The sequence below is a fragment of the Cavia porcellus genome, unplaced genomic scaffold (genome assembly GCF_034190915.1).
Source record: "Cavia porcellus strain 051 isolate PalLab524CR breed Dunkin Hartley unplaced genomic scaffold, mCavPor4.1 scaffold_12, whole genome shotgun sequence".
In the NCBI taxonomy this organism is placed as follows: domain Eukaryota; kingdom Metazoa; phylum Chordata; class Mammalia; order Rodentia; family Caviidae; genus Cavia; species Cavia porcellus.
In genome coordinates, this window is record NW_026947495.1 from 68,735,694 (window position 1) to 68,750,935 (window position 15,242).

The following is a 15,242-nucleotide window of genomic DNA, read 5'->3' on the forward strand; positions in this document are numbered from 1 at the left end:
ATGAGATAGTGTTAAGTGCTCATTAAATAGTTATTTCTTGATTTTCCAACATAACCTGAAACATTTAATAGCTATTTTAAAATTGATACATAAAAGTAATGCACAAACTGTTTTATAAGAATTTCTGTAGGCATCTTTTTTCAAAAGGAGATAGAGTCTTTTTTTAAAGCAAAAACTAGAATTACGGGAATGTGTGTGGCTGTTTGAACTGATGTCATCTGAGAAGAAATCCCATCTACTCAATGAATCAACTAATTTTCTTGGAGCAAATGTGGTTAGCGGATTCAAATGCCAAGCAGGCACAAAAAATTGACCAGTGACTGAAAATCAAGACCGATAAGATGACACAACAGCTCTTTGGCCTTGATGCAGATGGCTGTGCGGTGGGGTAAAATATGTTTTATAGGAGAAACTAAGCTTGTAAAAAATGAGAGTACTAATGAAAAGCAGACTCCTGAGGTTTCAAATAATCCTCTTTTTCTTCTCTTTTACTGCACTTGGAAGTGGCGAGAGCAATTGTGAAATATAAACAAAAAGGTAGTTTGGAATCACAAGGCAATTCCTGGTAGAGGGCTCTTCCTGTAAACTAACACGGTCCAGCCTGTGTGTCTTCTCATTTTCCGTCTTATTCACGCCACATTACAGCACACCTCATCCTCCTTGCTCAGCAACCCCCACCGTGAGCCATTTCCTTAGGAGTGCTGAGAGATAAAAACCTATTAGATAATGAGGTCTTTCCTACTTTCATCAATTAAAAATGGAGAGCTTTGAAAACGTGAAAGAAAAATAACAGCTGTGTGAATCTTGGCACAGAGAGTGAAGCTAGTCTTACAGTTAGTATTCTTTTCCCCACAGCCCTCTTCCCAGAGTGTATAAATGTGTTGCTCTGGTGGTTTCAATTTGGACCCAAGTTTTGACTAAATATAAGAACTTCGAGAAAAATACAGCTGAAACCACTGCCTGGTGGCTTAGCTTGAAGCCCCAAATGACAGGCTTCCAGCAGAGCCCCACAGCTTCTAGCATCAAGGCTCATGACCAGAGCTCCTCTTGCAAAGTGGGAGTTTGATAAGTCACCACGAGAGGTTTCACCCCAGCTTTGTTAGGAGCTTTGCAAAGCTCTCCTACATTTAGACCTACTCTAGTCCTCTGCTGCGTGTAGTGCCAGACTTCTCTGGCATCTTAACCAGGCTTATTCTCTGCTAGACTTGTAAACCACAGGGAAATTTCACATCGAAATGCAAAGTGAAGGGCTGAGCTATGCACTGTATTTTTTTTTTATCATTTTTTAGTAGATACTTTTTTTAAAAAATTATTTTATTCATACATGCTTACAGTACATGAAGTTTGCATTCATCTTAGGGAGTAGGTACATGTACATAAAATATCTTGATTCTTTTCTACTCCTCTTTCCTTCCATGAATCTCTAAATCACAGCTTCCCATTTTCATTACTATTGTTATTATTTTTAGCTCATGCTTATAACATACAGTGTTGGTGTTCATCGTGGTCATCTGGGGCATGGACCAGACACGTCTTAAACCTTTTTACTTCCTCTCCTCTCTCCTCACTCTCGGTCTTTTGGACCCCTTTCCTTCTATCTGTCCTTCATTTTGCTCTGTGTTTGTACTCTGCCTTACCCAGATGAAAGGTATCAGATTGTATTTATGCATGTGTGTTTGATTATTTCACTTATTATCATTTCCAGTTGTATCCATTTTCTAAAAAGTGTTCAAATTTATTGTTGTATCACTCACGTTTGATTTATTCCCATGCAGTTCTGAAGGCCCGCTGTGCAGAGATTACTGTTGAATTAGTAGACCTAAATAAAGCCCTCTGTGAAATTTCTCTTATATTATTTAATCATAGATGATCTTAGACAATAGATGTAGTACAAATTTGTTCAGAAAGAGTTTCCAGTTCTAATATGTTAGGTGTAAAAACAGAATCTGCTGAAATATGTGATAATTGAGATTTCCCTGCTGCGTTTAGAGCTCCAGTGGTAAATTCCTTTCAAGACTGTTAAAGATAGCACTAATGTCCTTGTGATTTAACCTGTGGGGCACCTAAAATATGACTGTAAGTTGTTTCTCTCCTTTACTACTCCTTTACAGAGCAGAATAAAAAATGTTTTCCTACAAAGTCATGCTAGAAAAGATTAAAAATAAATCTGGTGAAAATATACCAGGAATTTAGGATAGTATCCAAATTTGCTGCAAAAGAAGATAGAACTAAAAAGGAAAAATATTTGAGCATCCCTAGTAACACCTAATATGCAAATAAAATTACTGAGTCCTCTTTTCTGAAATAGTTCAGGAGCTATATTGCCACACTCACACACAATGGGGAATTAGAGATGCAGGGAAATTACGAAGTGCTCTGTGTCCTGACACCATGAACATTACCCTAAACTTGCCTTTTTACTCTATTTCACTCCCCAGAAATATACTTTCTCCCAATTCTTTTTTTTTCTCCCAGTACTTGAGAGAGAATAAAACATTATCTGGAAGGTTGCTATAACCCTTATGGATTAGTAAGGATTTATGCTGATAACCAGAAAAGATTAGTAATAGTATTTTAAAGGAGAAACTAGGCAAGAAGCTTGCAAATTCATTTTTGACCCAAAGAAAGAAATATATATTTAACAAAAAACAACAATTAGAAAAAAAATCCCTGTCTTTATTTTTTGAGCCGGCATGATTTGATATTTCACCCTCATTTTGAAAGGATTACTTCACTAAATATAGAATTTTGAGTTCACTACTTTAAATGTTATCCATTACCTTCCGTGTTCAATAATCACAGTGTTTGTTACTCTTTGAAGATAATGTTTTATTTTAATTGGATGCTATTAAGATTTCTTCTCTTTGACCTTTAGAAATTTGCCGTGATGTGTTCATATGCATTATTCTTTTTTCCCTGTTTGGGGTTTGTTATGCTTCTTGCATCATCTGACGGTTTCCTATCTGTCTGTTTTCCTCCTGGGCTATTATTCTCATATTTTCTCCGCGCGTACTTTTGAGACTCCATTTCATCCTTACTTTACACTTCATGGCTGTGTCTCTAATATGTCTTACTTCTCTGTTCTGTTCTGTTCTATCTTGTGTGTTTCATTTTGAATAATTCTACTCACATGTTGTTCAGTTCACTAACTTATTTCTATCTCCTAAGCACAATATGCCTTTAAGATAATTTCTTAAGGTTGGATTTGTGTAATGAAGTTGTTTCACTCTGGATTCAATGTATCTGTCCAAATTATCTCTTCAAATCTATTTTGTTTAAGTTCTCCTCTATTTTAATTAACATATTAATCATACCCTTTGACTGTCTGAATTACTGTAGGTTGGTTTAAATTTTCTCATACTCATCCACCTTGTCCTATTGTGCATGGTAGTTTTTGTTGAATGCTGGACATTTGCAGTGAAGAAAAAATTTAGAGGCCCCCCAAAATTTATATTTAAAAATATGTTTAAAGGTGCATCTTTTCCCTTCTACTTGATGGAAACAGGAGAGAACAAGTTGATAAGTCTAATCGTCTGTGTTGAAAGAATTTCTGTGACTTCAGTTTCGTGTCTCTCCTAGACTTTTGACTAATGGTCCGTCAGTACTTGTAGTTTTAGGGTTTACGTTTTTATTTTAAGAGGTTGTCATATTTTACTCACTTCCTAAATGTCATATGGTGGAGACAAATTGTACTTTCAAACTCCTTGATCTTTAACCACTCTCATCTCTGACAACTGCTGACATCTTTTCTGGATTCTCTGCTTTCCTGTTATGACCTCTGCAGGGACCATGTGTGAGCTGTCATCTCTTACTCTGGAATGTCTCTAATCTCATCTCTGTCGAGGTTCTTGGTTTGCTTGTTTGTTTGTGCGTGCAGGTCTTAGTGCTTTTTAGAATTTGTCTTGCTTTTCTAGTTCATATAAATGCGATTACTGGCCTGAGAGGTCAATGATTTTGAAAAATTGGAAAATTTCAGAGTTAAATATTAAAGACAGCCCAGTTCCTATTCCTTTTGCTTTCCTAGTGACAATACTTTGTACTGAGTCTTTTTCTAACTGTCCTCTTCTCACAATTTAAGTTCTCTGTGGACTGAGAGCTTAGTGATCCCTGTCATGAATGCTTGATTTCCTGAGGATTATTCTTTACCACCTGCATACACCTTCTGCCTAACTTGGGCTGCACATGTAAAGTCTAAGCAAGCTCTTTAGGACTGAATTACCTCTCAGAACCCCATTTCACTTGGTAACCTTGCTTGTGGACTTCTAGATACAAAATTGCTGCCTCTGCAACCCACCTGAACCCTGCAAGCGGGTGCATGCTGCTCATGTGTGAACTCTGAGCAGTGTATCAGGACCACATGCAAGACACCAACTCCACCTGGCTGTCTGATCACAGGCTGAAAAGGAGCAATGCACCAACCCCCCAGTTTTGCTTAATTACCTGGGATTCTGCCAGACTCTCACCAAGTGCTGATCCCGTCTCACTTAACCAGATCAGCACACTTGCACCCATGATCCAGCACTTACATTTCCCAATAACCTAGAATCTAAAGCACCTGCATACCTGAGAAGAAATTTCAAAAGGAAAACGTGTTAATGTAGAAATTTCCCCCTCCGTTTATTAAATTTGATGTGATTTGAATACCTTTTATAAGTGTGAATCCCAGAATACGCTGGATTACAATCTCAACCAGATAGTATTACAAACAGCTTTCCTTGACCAACTTTAAAAAGGATATCAAAAGCGCACTGTCTGAATGCTTTAAAGATATTTACACAGAGAAGGAAATATGCTCTGCTTTCAAATGAAAACACAAATCCAGCAACTAAGCCTTTCAAAATCCAGCAAAACACAAGCGTTTGATGTGAAAATAAACTATCCTTACCTGAACACTTTGAGGGACTCGATGGGAAAAGATGCTGCACTTGTGTTAAGCATTAGCTCAACAAGACAGAAGAAGGAATGGGGGAGACAATGTGTGCATGGCTGAGGTTTTCATGCTACAGTTTATTTGTATTTTGTGCGCAAAATGTATTGCTAGTGTATCTTGAAGGAAAAAAATTAAATGCTGACTACTATGAAACTATAGCATTTATTCACTTGTTAGTGATAGATTAAAAAGCAAAGAATCAGCCTTTGGTAGCATTTGCTAAGCCAGCTGGAAAATTGCAGTTTAATAAAGGACATCTGCAGAGAAAATGAGTCCAGGGGAAACCGATAATGTTCATAAGAGTTAGTCATGATTTTTCTTAGCAACTAAATATTACTACCATTGTTGCAGCATCTCCATTGCTAAACACTAAAAAATGTCAAGAAACTCAAAGAAATTACTTTATCATTATGCTCAATAAACATAGGTGCCTTCTATTTTTGAATTTCAACTTTGCTGTGGAGGCATGTTTATGGTTGGATATACAAGGTGAATCTCATTGACTTAAACCACTTGGACAATATATTTTAATCATAAATTTTACTAGCATGTAGGAATGAATTGTGAACGACCTCTCAAAATTTGCTTCCACTCTGTGAATACATTAAAATAATTTTTTGGTGATAAAAGTGCATATAAAGTATTTTAGGTAGAGTGATTGGTAGCTAATACTTTATGATATCTTTATAAGACTGAAATACAATGATAATACTAAAAATATTTATTATATTTTTGAGAAGATTGTGGAGCATTCATTATGGATTGACGCTTTTTAATAATACATTGGGTAGAAGTTAAATGAAATTGACATTGCAAATGGATGCACTGGAATAAAACCATCTGAAGTCTAAGTAAAATTTATGTAATAATACATTTTATCGTAGATACTCCCTCCAAATTCAGAGCAGGAGGGAAAAATAGAAGTTATTTTTGAATCAGGACAAACAGATTTATAAAATAAATCATATATACTTAGAGACTTTTATGTGCATGTCAAATAAGCCCAAGACAAATATTTATAAGAAAAAGTAACTGATATGTCCTTAGATTAAAATAAAACTTAGACCTTTGGAAACAAATGTCTACAGCTTCCTCAATTTTTACTCCATTTTGTAACGTATAAGCTAGCTTGTGATGAAAACATATTTTTCTTTTAGGGAAACTCTTTTTTGGAGGTCTTCAAATTATAACAAATGCCAGTGAGGCTACGGAGGGGAAAAAAAGCTCTTGTATATTGTGGTGAGAATATAAAATAGTACAGCCATTATGGAAGTCAGTATGGCCTTTGCTCAAAAAAAGTAAAATTAGAAATTCTATTTGCCCAGCTGTTCCCATCCTGGGTCTCTTACTGAAAGCGTTAAAGATATTACATTATAGTGATACATGTGTACCCATGTTTAAAGCAGCAAAATTTATAGTAGCTAAACTGGGAAAGTGACCTATAGATCCATCCGCAGATAAATGGATAAAGAAAATGGGCTATTTACATGGGATAGAGTTCTACCTTCTCCAAAAGCAGGCTGTTCACAAGTCATTTACCTGGATGAGCCTCAAGGCCATAACTATAGTGAAATAAATCAAACCCACAAACTTAAATATTACATGGTTTCTCTTATACGACAAACCACAAGTATAAAAAAAATGTAATGCATAGATAATAAGCAAAGAGAGATTTTTCTCAAATGGGAAGAGGGTCAAGAAATCCAGGGAAAAGGCACAGAGGAAAGAGAAGTGCATATAAAAAAGATGAAATACAGCTTTCAACTGAGATTTTTGTAGAATGTAAGAATTTATTTTATTTCATCTTATACAAACCTCTCCCTCCATTTTTAAGCATGCTGAAGTGCATAAAATGTAACTGGATTTTACTCAGCTGAAATCAGTTATATCTATTGATCACTCTCAAATGTTTGAAAATGTTCGTATTTTATTCTCTTTGCATAAAATTTAGTGGCAGAAAACCACTTAGATTAACTCAGTGCCTTTGTCTTCTTATAGTTTTAAACCATGGAGAACTCATCACTGCAAATGAAGTGTTTTCCATGGTTTAAAAAATTGTCTTTTGGGCTGGGGATTTAGCTCAGCGGCATAAGCACCTGCCTTGCAAGCAGGCAGTCAGAGTTCGATCCCGATTACCAATAAAAAGGAAAAAATTGTCTTTCCTCCTCGCTTTGAGAGGTGTGTTGAACATTTACCCCTGTATCTCCCTTTGGAGTTATTTTTAATAACTTTCTAAGCACTTGGTTTTTATTTGAATATTTGTATATTTTTTAGATTTGGAAAATGTTCTATGATTTCTTTCACTCCCTCGTTCTATACCTGTTGCTTAATGTATTTTTCGAACTCTCAATCAGTGATTTTTGTTTCAGTTAACTTTTGTTTCATGTATCTTGTCATTACCTTTCTGTTTGATTTGGTGCATTTTTCAGTAACATTTTAAATTTACTAATTTGTTCTTAAATCATGCCCAGTGACATTTTTTCTCATTTGTTTCTTTTAATCTCAGAATAATTTCAGATGCACAGAATGTTGCAAAGACCCCCCAGGGATCTTCCTGGCCTTCCCTTCAGGCGATCGCCTCTAATGGAAACATCAGTAGTGCATAACAAGACTGAGGCTGACCTGGGTGCAGCGTGTGTTCACAGCTCCATGTCATTTATCACAGGGACCAATTTGACACCTTCCACACCAATAAATAGCATTATTTCAGCCCAACAAAAATGTCCCTTTTGCTACCCCTTTACTGTCATACCAACCCTTTTTTTCATCACCATCCTGATCCCTACCTGTAACTGTCCCGCTCTCATCGCTGTAATTCTGTCATGCACCAGTGTTACCAGCTGACTCAGACTACCTGTGACTGGATAGGGGGTGTTTTTCAACTCACCATAATGTACTTGGGTATAGTTAGGTTACTTTGATTTTTATCCACTGTGCCAGCATTTGTATAATTAGATCACTTGTATTTAATATACTTACTGATATGTTAGGACTAGGGCTTGTTTTTTCCCCCCTTAACATGGTGCTGAAATCTACAGCCCACAGACGCTGGGCAAGTGCTCTACCACTGAGCTGTATGCCCTGCCTCACATCTACCATTTTAATTTTGTTTCTAGTTTTTCGTACACATCCATAGGTTACTTGAACATTTCCCTAATCTCATTTGTGTGTGTGTGTGTGTGTGTGTGTGTGTGTGTGTGTGTATGTGTGTCTGGGGGACTGAACCCAAAATCCTGTGCATGCTAAGCCAGTAAATTTTACCATGAAATGGAATTGTACTATGTTCCCCTGGCTAACCTCAAACTTGCAATCCTCTTGCCTCAGGCTCCTGGATAGCTGGGTTTACAGATGAGCACCACCACGCCCAGTGTCTATAATTTCATCTGACTTATCTATAGTACTTTTGAGTGAATGTTTCTATACTGATTTCTAGAAACTCCATTATTATGGGAGGCATGATTTAAAACTATGGTAGTTTTAAATTTCAAAACAGTGAAAGACAAGTTGTCATTAAACATCCCCCCCCCCCCAGCCTAAATCCTCCTCGTCACTTTGATCACATTTATACCAGCTACTTTCTGAAGCATTTCTGGTAGCCTGAGTGTCTTTAGTTGCACTGGCCTGGCTGTCTGGCTCTCCTGAATCAATTCAAAGTGTTTGCCTTTTATGGCCATTGGGCTTTGGGGTACAGCCAGAAGTCTTTTGATGCCAGATCCTGTAAACAGGTGGGTGAAGACATATTGTGCTATCTTCACAGAAATTGCTGTAAATGGTTGATCAATGAGGTCTGATAAAAATATGAATAATGCTTAAATTTAGAAATTTATTACAAAAAAAAGATACATTGCCGTTAATCTCTCTCAAGATACTCAAAATACCTCACTTCTTCACAATGTCTTTTTTGTAAAAAGTTTGTTTCCTTTTAAAAATGTAAACATTCACTGCAGAGCCAGTAGCTAAGCCATGGTATCTTCTCCCAAGCCGTCTTCTTTTTCCTGACACATGGATACAGGTCCAGGTCTTTTTCTAAACGCAGGCGAGCGCTCTTCACTTCCGGTTCCCGGTAGCGAATCTGGCTGCTGCTCCTTCCTTCACAGGAGCTCTGTCCCTTTACAAATAGGGACTGGGACTTGCAGTTGCTTCCACCTGCTTCTAGGTCTAAAGTCTTAGAGACCCATAGATTCTTACGTACAGAGTGTGTTCTACATTTCTTGTGTTTATGAACCACAGAGATGTTTGACTCTGGCTTTAATTATATATATGTGTATGCATATATATATATATGTATATATATATATATATACGTATATATATATATATATTTTTTTTTTTCCCCCCTTAACCTGTCACTGCTGTTGCTTTTGAACATGCAGGTCTTCAGAGCATCAATTTACAGCACTATTTTTTATTACAAGTTCTCCAGTTTCCTCCCAGCTGACTTCTCCTCTCACAGTTCCAAAATAACTGCCTAAAATAAAGGCTCAAGTGATCTTTGCTATTTAAATTCATCAGAAGTCTGCATCTTTTGAGTCTGTGCTAAGAAACTGAATCTCTCCCCACCAATGAATTCTCTGTATGGGTCACAGCTCTTCTGCAGCCAAATCCTGAATAAATCATTCATTTCTGTGGTTTTAATTTTCGTTTGAGGGTGATTTCTTTTTTATTTATTTATTTTTTTGGTACCAGGGATCGAACTCAGAGCCTCACGCTTGCCAGGCAAGCACTTTCACCACTGAGCTAAATCTTCGACCACTGAAGGTGATTTCTACAAAAGAATGTCTTAAGTTTGGTTTTAACCGCTTGTTAATATCTCTCATATACTCTTCATGATCCAGATAGCTTCCCAATTTCTAGAAACCAACAGAGCAAAGTCACAAGTCCGTATTTTCTCTTGAAGATTCCTTTGTGAGTCACTTCGGCAATATTTTATGAGCCTTTGAGTCTCACTAGCACTGCCACAAAACCAGTGAAACAGCTTTTAAAACTGGAAGTGATGGTTTCTGCTTTAATGCGTTTGCAAGTCAAATAGTTACTTATTAAAAGTATTTACTTTGCCCATACTATGAGCCAATAATTGCCTTCCCGTTGGATTTTGGAATAAAAAGAAGCAGCACACGAAAGATGTTGTTTTATGAAACCTGGACACCAAGAAGTTCCGTGAGACAGCTGCTAGCATATGGCACCTGCTTGACAAATGATGCGCTGGTGAAGGGAGGAGAAAACTGCAGGACCTCAGAGGTGTGCCCAGGACCACTCGGAGGCATCAGCCCTGGAGGAAATGTAGCGGGTGTTGGAGACAGCATGACTTCCACTTGGAGCCCAGGGAGGGACTTTCCAGGGGAGCTGTTATCTGAAGAGGACCTGAGAAGGCAGTGCTGGGTGTGAGCAAAGAACCATTCCATACACGAGGAATAAATGCAGAGGCAGAGGGCTGGGCGGGGTCCATGATCAGAGAGACACAGTGCTAGTTTGGCCCTGTGAATCCCTCTGTATTCAATCAGTAAATAAGTCAGTGTTCCAATTATCACTGCACCTGTTTTGAAATCAGTGAACTTATTTGTATACGTTAACACATCTGTTTAAATCAGCTTTCTACAAATTCTACTGAACTTCAAAATCTTTGTAACCTCACTCCTACCTTTTCTTTTGTGTCTTTAATTGTTTCTATGTAGTGTTTTTATAAACCTTATTGGCTTTTGATTGATGTGTTTTAGAATTTTGTTTTAGGGTTTTTCTTTTTTCTTTTTCTCCTTGAAATAAAATGGATTTAGAAGAAAAAATTATAGGTTCCAGGACTTTGTTCTTGGCTACAACACATACTTTCTAGTAATTACTCTCTAGTGTTCCTCAAATGGTCCTGAGAACCCTGACATACTACTGTCAAAAATATATTAAAATAATCTTTATTTGCATTAACTACTTACTATTTTTGCTTGTTTTATTAATAGGATAATTTTAAGTCCTTTTTTATTTTAAAGAGGGTAAAATTAAACACAACAAAACAGAACAAAATAGATCATAAGATAACAATGTAAGAAACACAGATTTCAAAGCAAGATAACAGGAGATCTTCACTGTCTTATCATATTGTCTCTTGTTTTCTTCCAAATAGTTGTCCATCTTCACATTCAGTGAATTCATACAAAACAACATAGTATAGAACTGATCTGAACAGGATGAGGAAGGCATTTTAGGTGTTTAAGACCAGACAATAAGAAAGTCAACAATGGCTGTCATAGAGTCTCTCATTCTCTTCAAAATAGCTGTCCATACCTTCATGTATGTTGAAATTATATAAAACAAAACAGGCTAAAATCACTCAGAGCAAAGAATAGTAGTATTGCTGGATTTCACATCATGATGCTACAGAATCAGCACTGGATACTGTAGTGTCTCTTTTTCTTCAAAGAAGTTCATTTCATCATGCGTTATATGATCAGTTCTCATAAACTGTTTATAGGTTCTATGCATGCATAAGTCTCTACATGTATTTCTATCCTTTCTGTATTAGGGGGAAAAACAAAACAAAGCAAGACAAAATAAAACATTCCTATAAAAACATCAAACGAAAAAGTTATGTAAAACTACAGTACAAGGTAATCTACAATGGTTACTGTGTTGTCTCTTGTTATCTTCAATAGAATTGTCCATATCATCAGGCATAGTATAATTGAATATAGCAGTATATAACATAATAAAAACAAGACATTGTAAACAATGTAAAACTTCAAAAGTAGGTAATAATCAAACCAGAATGGGTATCCTAGTGAATCTTGTCATCTTCAGTGTAGTTGCCTATACTCTCAGATTTGATACTATCAGTCATAACAGATTTGAATAAAATCTGTTGATACCAAACAGCAATCTAACAAACCAGATTCAACTAAGATCAGTCATCGTAAAACAGTATAAGTTATACAGGGCTTCAGATTAATTAATAGGAAATTAAGGATAATTACCATACTATATCCTGCTACTTTTGGGGTATCTGTCTGTGCCCTCAAATCTAGTACAACTAGACAAACTGGAACAGGATATAATCTTATCTAAACAGAGCAGTGTGAGCAGCGTGGGTTTTAAATCCTGATACACTGTTAACAACATCCTCTGCCTTCTTTTTTAAGACTATTCCCCCCTTTCACTTCCACAGGGTGCTGCATATTTTGGGTCCCATCAACTCCCTCAGGTTTTAGATTGGGGGGCAACCTGCTATTTACCTAAGTGGTTCCAAACCTTCTCCTGGACTTGATCTCAAGTTGTATTTCTTTATCTACAAAAGCCTCAAGGTTTTCCTTCGTTATAGCTAAGTAGTTCTCTACTGCACATAAGTATCCTGTCTTTCCAACCTATCTGCACATGCTGGTTGAGTTGCTATTTCTCTCTGGTTCCCTGTCACATAGAGCATTGCTTGCTCATATTTAATTTTAGTCCATAAACCCTTTTTCAGGTTAATTATGTTTCCTATACAGAGCATTTCAGTGGACCCTACCTCCTGATCTACTCTGCCTGTGTTTCTTTCTTTCTTTTTTTTTTTAGTGTATCAAGGCCATCTGTGTTAGAGATTACAGCCAGCCTTTTCTACCTCATTTCTACCATGCCATTTTTCTGCCTTTGGTTGAAAAGGAAGGTTTCTGAGGTACAGAGCCACCTTTATCTCATTACACCACATCACATCAAGGGTTCATGCCATCAACATAGTTCACGGCTGATGTCATCAGATTTGGTCACCTGGCTGAATTAACATTGGTCACGTCTTCTCACGACAGGGCTGCTCATTGCCCCCTCTTCCTTTCCTACAGTGCTCTTCGTAAGGAAATGACTATGTTCAGTTTGTACTTAAAGAGTAAGAAATTTTGTCAAAAGATTTTCATAGTTTTATCCCTTAAAACAAATTTAGGAGAAAGTCAGGATGGCAGAGTTAGAATTATTTCGCATCCTCTTTCCTGTTTCATAGGAAGATTCAGTGACTTACGTATAATCATCACAGTCAAGTGGAAAACCATATTGGAAACTATTTACACACCAAGCACTCATCTCCAATATGCACAAGTTCCTGCTAACCTCAACCATGATTCTTTATTTTTATATCTCTTTATAGTCAGCCCATTGCTTAGTTTTTATAGCTTTCCCTCTGGTGTAATTTAGAAACTTTATCTTCTGATGCAGATCTTTTCCATTTCTTTATTCTTAGTCTTCATTTACTGAGGCACTTAATTTTTATTACAACTAGTTTTTGAAAGTCTGATATCATTGACATTTCTAAAAATAGCAGATTACTGGTATCTTTGCATACCCACAAAGATCCTGCACCTATCCATTTCCTTCCATGCATTTGAATGCATTAAGAGCTTTCCAACAAATCAATACTCACAACTTTCTAGTTTATATCTCTATCTCCATCTTTGATGATACTATTCCTTCAAATATCATACTTAGATGACTATTAACATTTTTTCTCAAAGAGAGGAATTTGTTTTCTCTTGCCAAATCACTTTTGAGAGAGGGAGAATTGGAGATAAGATAAAATTAGAATAAATACAAGAGTTTTTTTTTAGAAGACTTGGCTCATCAGCTAACAAACTTCTTGTCAGTTAACAAGTGAATTTTGTTATCTCTGCTTCAAAATAGTATCATTTTTCTGGTTTAAAGAGAAAGCAAAAAAGTATTTGAATTCAGGAATCTATTCTTATACTTCACAGGAAAGCCAGCCTTCTTGAATACTACTGATGTTGCCATGAAGTTATGATTTTGAGACTCTGATGAGAACATGGAGCTCTTGTAAACATCATTTTGATGGCTTAGTGCAAAGTGCTAACAAGACTTCCATGTGCTTGTAACGGTCTCCTTTTTTGGTGATGACTTCCATGGTCATCATGGAAGGTTGTTCATTGTGAGTGTGTTCTATGAGCCTGTGTGTGTGTGCACACCTATGCGAGGTGCTTCAGAGGGAGCAAAGATTAGTCTCTCCAGTTTAACAATATTTTAGTAAGGGAAACTATATGGATTAATGTCAGTGAATCTCGGGAAAACTATGATCTATTCTTGTCTTCCCTGTACTTTTGTGTGAGTCACTTTGACTTGAAAGTCATTTCATTTTCACTCTGCTATTTCAAGAAAAGAACATAGGGCTGGGTTTTCTCATTCACCATTTTCACGACATGAATACTTGGTTTATGTCTGTATAACTCAACAAAAATAAAACAACATTTTTCATCAAATTGTGCAGTAAGTGAAATTCTCACAATTGCCTTAGAAAGACACTATTTTAGTTTGTCTTGTAGTCAGAAGAAAAAATTAGAAAATTGAATGGGCCCAACTTTGCTCCTAAACTCTAGGTGAGAAGTCCTGGGTTGAATCTTAAAAGTTCTTAAAATATAAGTCAGATATTAAAAATCCTAATTGTCATTTAACCACTCAATTGATCACAATGCATGCATTTTTAGAGTAGACCATACCAGATATTTAATCAAAATGCAATTGTAACAGGCTTCACATGGACAGAACTCTTCAGTTTTGTGTATTCATAGCTGTCTGATGATGAGGCAGACACTTGTTAATGATTCCATCAAACAATTGTTATTGGTGTCATAATGAAATAGCTTTCATCTGTCCTTATACGAAGATGACAAAATTTCTTACATATTTATTGTTAGTTTTTAAAATGTAACAATCTAGATATTAAAATATACAATAGTTCTGTATACTGTTCATTCCAGCTGCTTGACCATTTTGGTCAAGCATGGTTGGATTTATGTACAAATTTTAGTATATGTAGCTATACACATGTATGTGTATAGCTGCATAAAGAAATCCACAGTGTTTTGCAAAGTATAGGAGTAATCATGCTTATTGTGAAAAGGGTAACATTTATACAAATAAAAATAAGACAGAAATGTGTTATTCAGTCACTCAGAAATAACCACAGGTAGCATATAGGTAACTTCCTATGAATGTATATGCATGTCTCCATTAATATTTGTCTATGTTTTAGAAAATACAAATATCATGCATATAATTAATGTTTTCTACCTATGTAGTATTAAGTGTTTATACAGTATAGTTTATATAGTTGTCTTGTAGCAAATACTCACTGGTGAACTTATTTAGTTTTGGATTATAGGATTAGTTATTTAGTTTTGGGACTACTGTAAGGATCAGGAAAGGGTAACTGGGTTAAGAAGGAAGAAGTAAAATCTGCACAAAGCTGGTGAGGAGGAAGGAAACCAGCCAGCCCTGGGCACTCTTGCTCTGTGGTTGGGATGCATGTGAGCCTCGCTTCCTCCACGCCCCTTCCTCACAGCCCTGGAGACAG

At 36.4% G+C, this 15,242-nt stretch overlaps 1 protein-coding gene across 1 annotated transcript in view; it reads left to right on the forward strand.

The window, feature by feature from the left end:
- Positions 1-15,242, forward strand: part of Ppp1r1c (protein phosphatase 1 regulatory inhibitor subunit 1C) — a 114,630-nt gene that overhangs the window by 46,315 nt on the left and 53,073 nt on the right. The window lies entirely within an intron of this gene.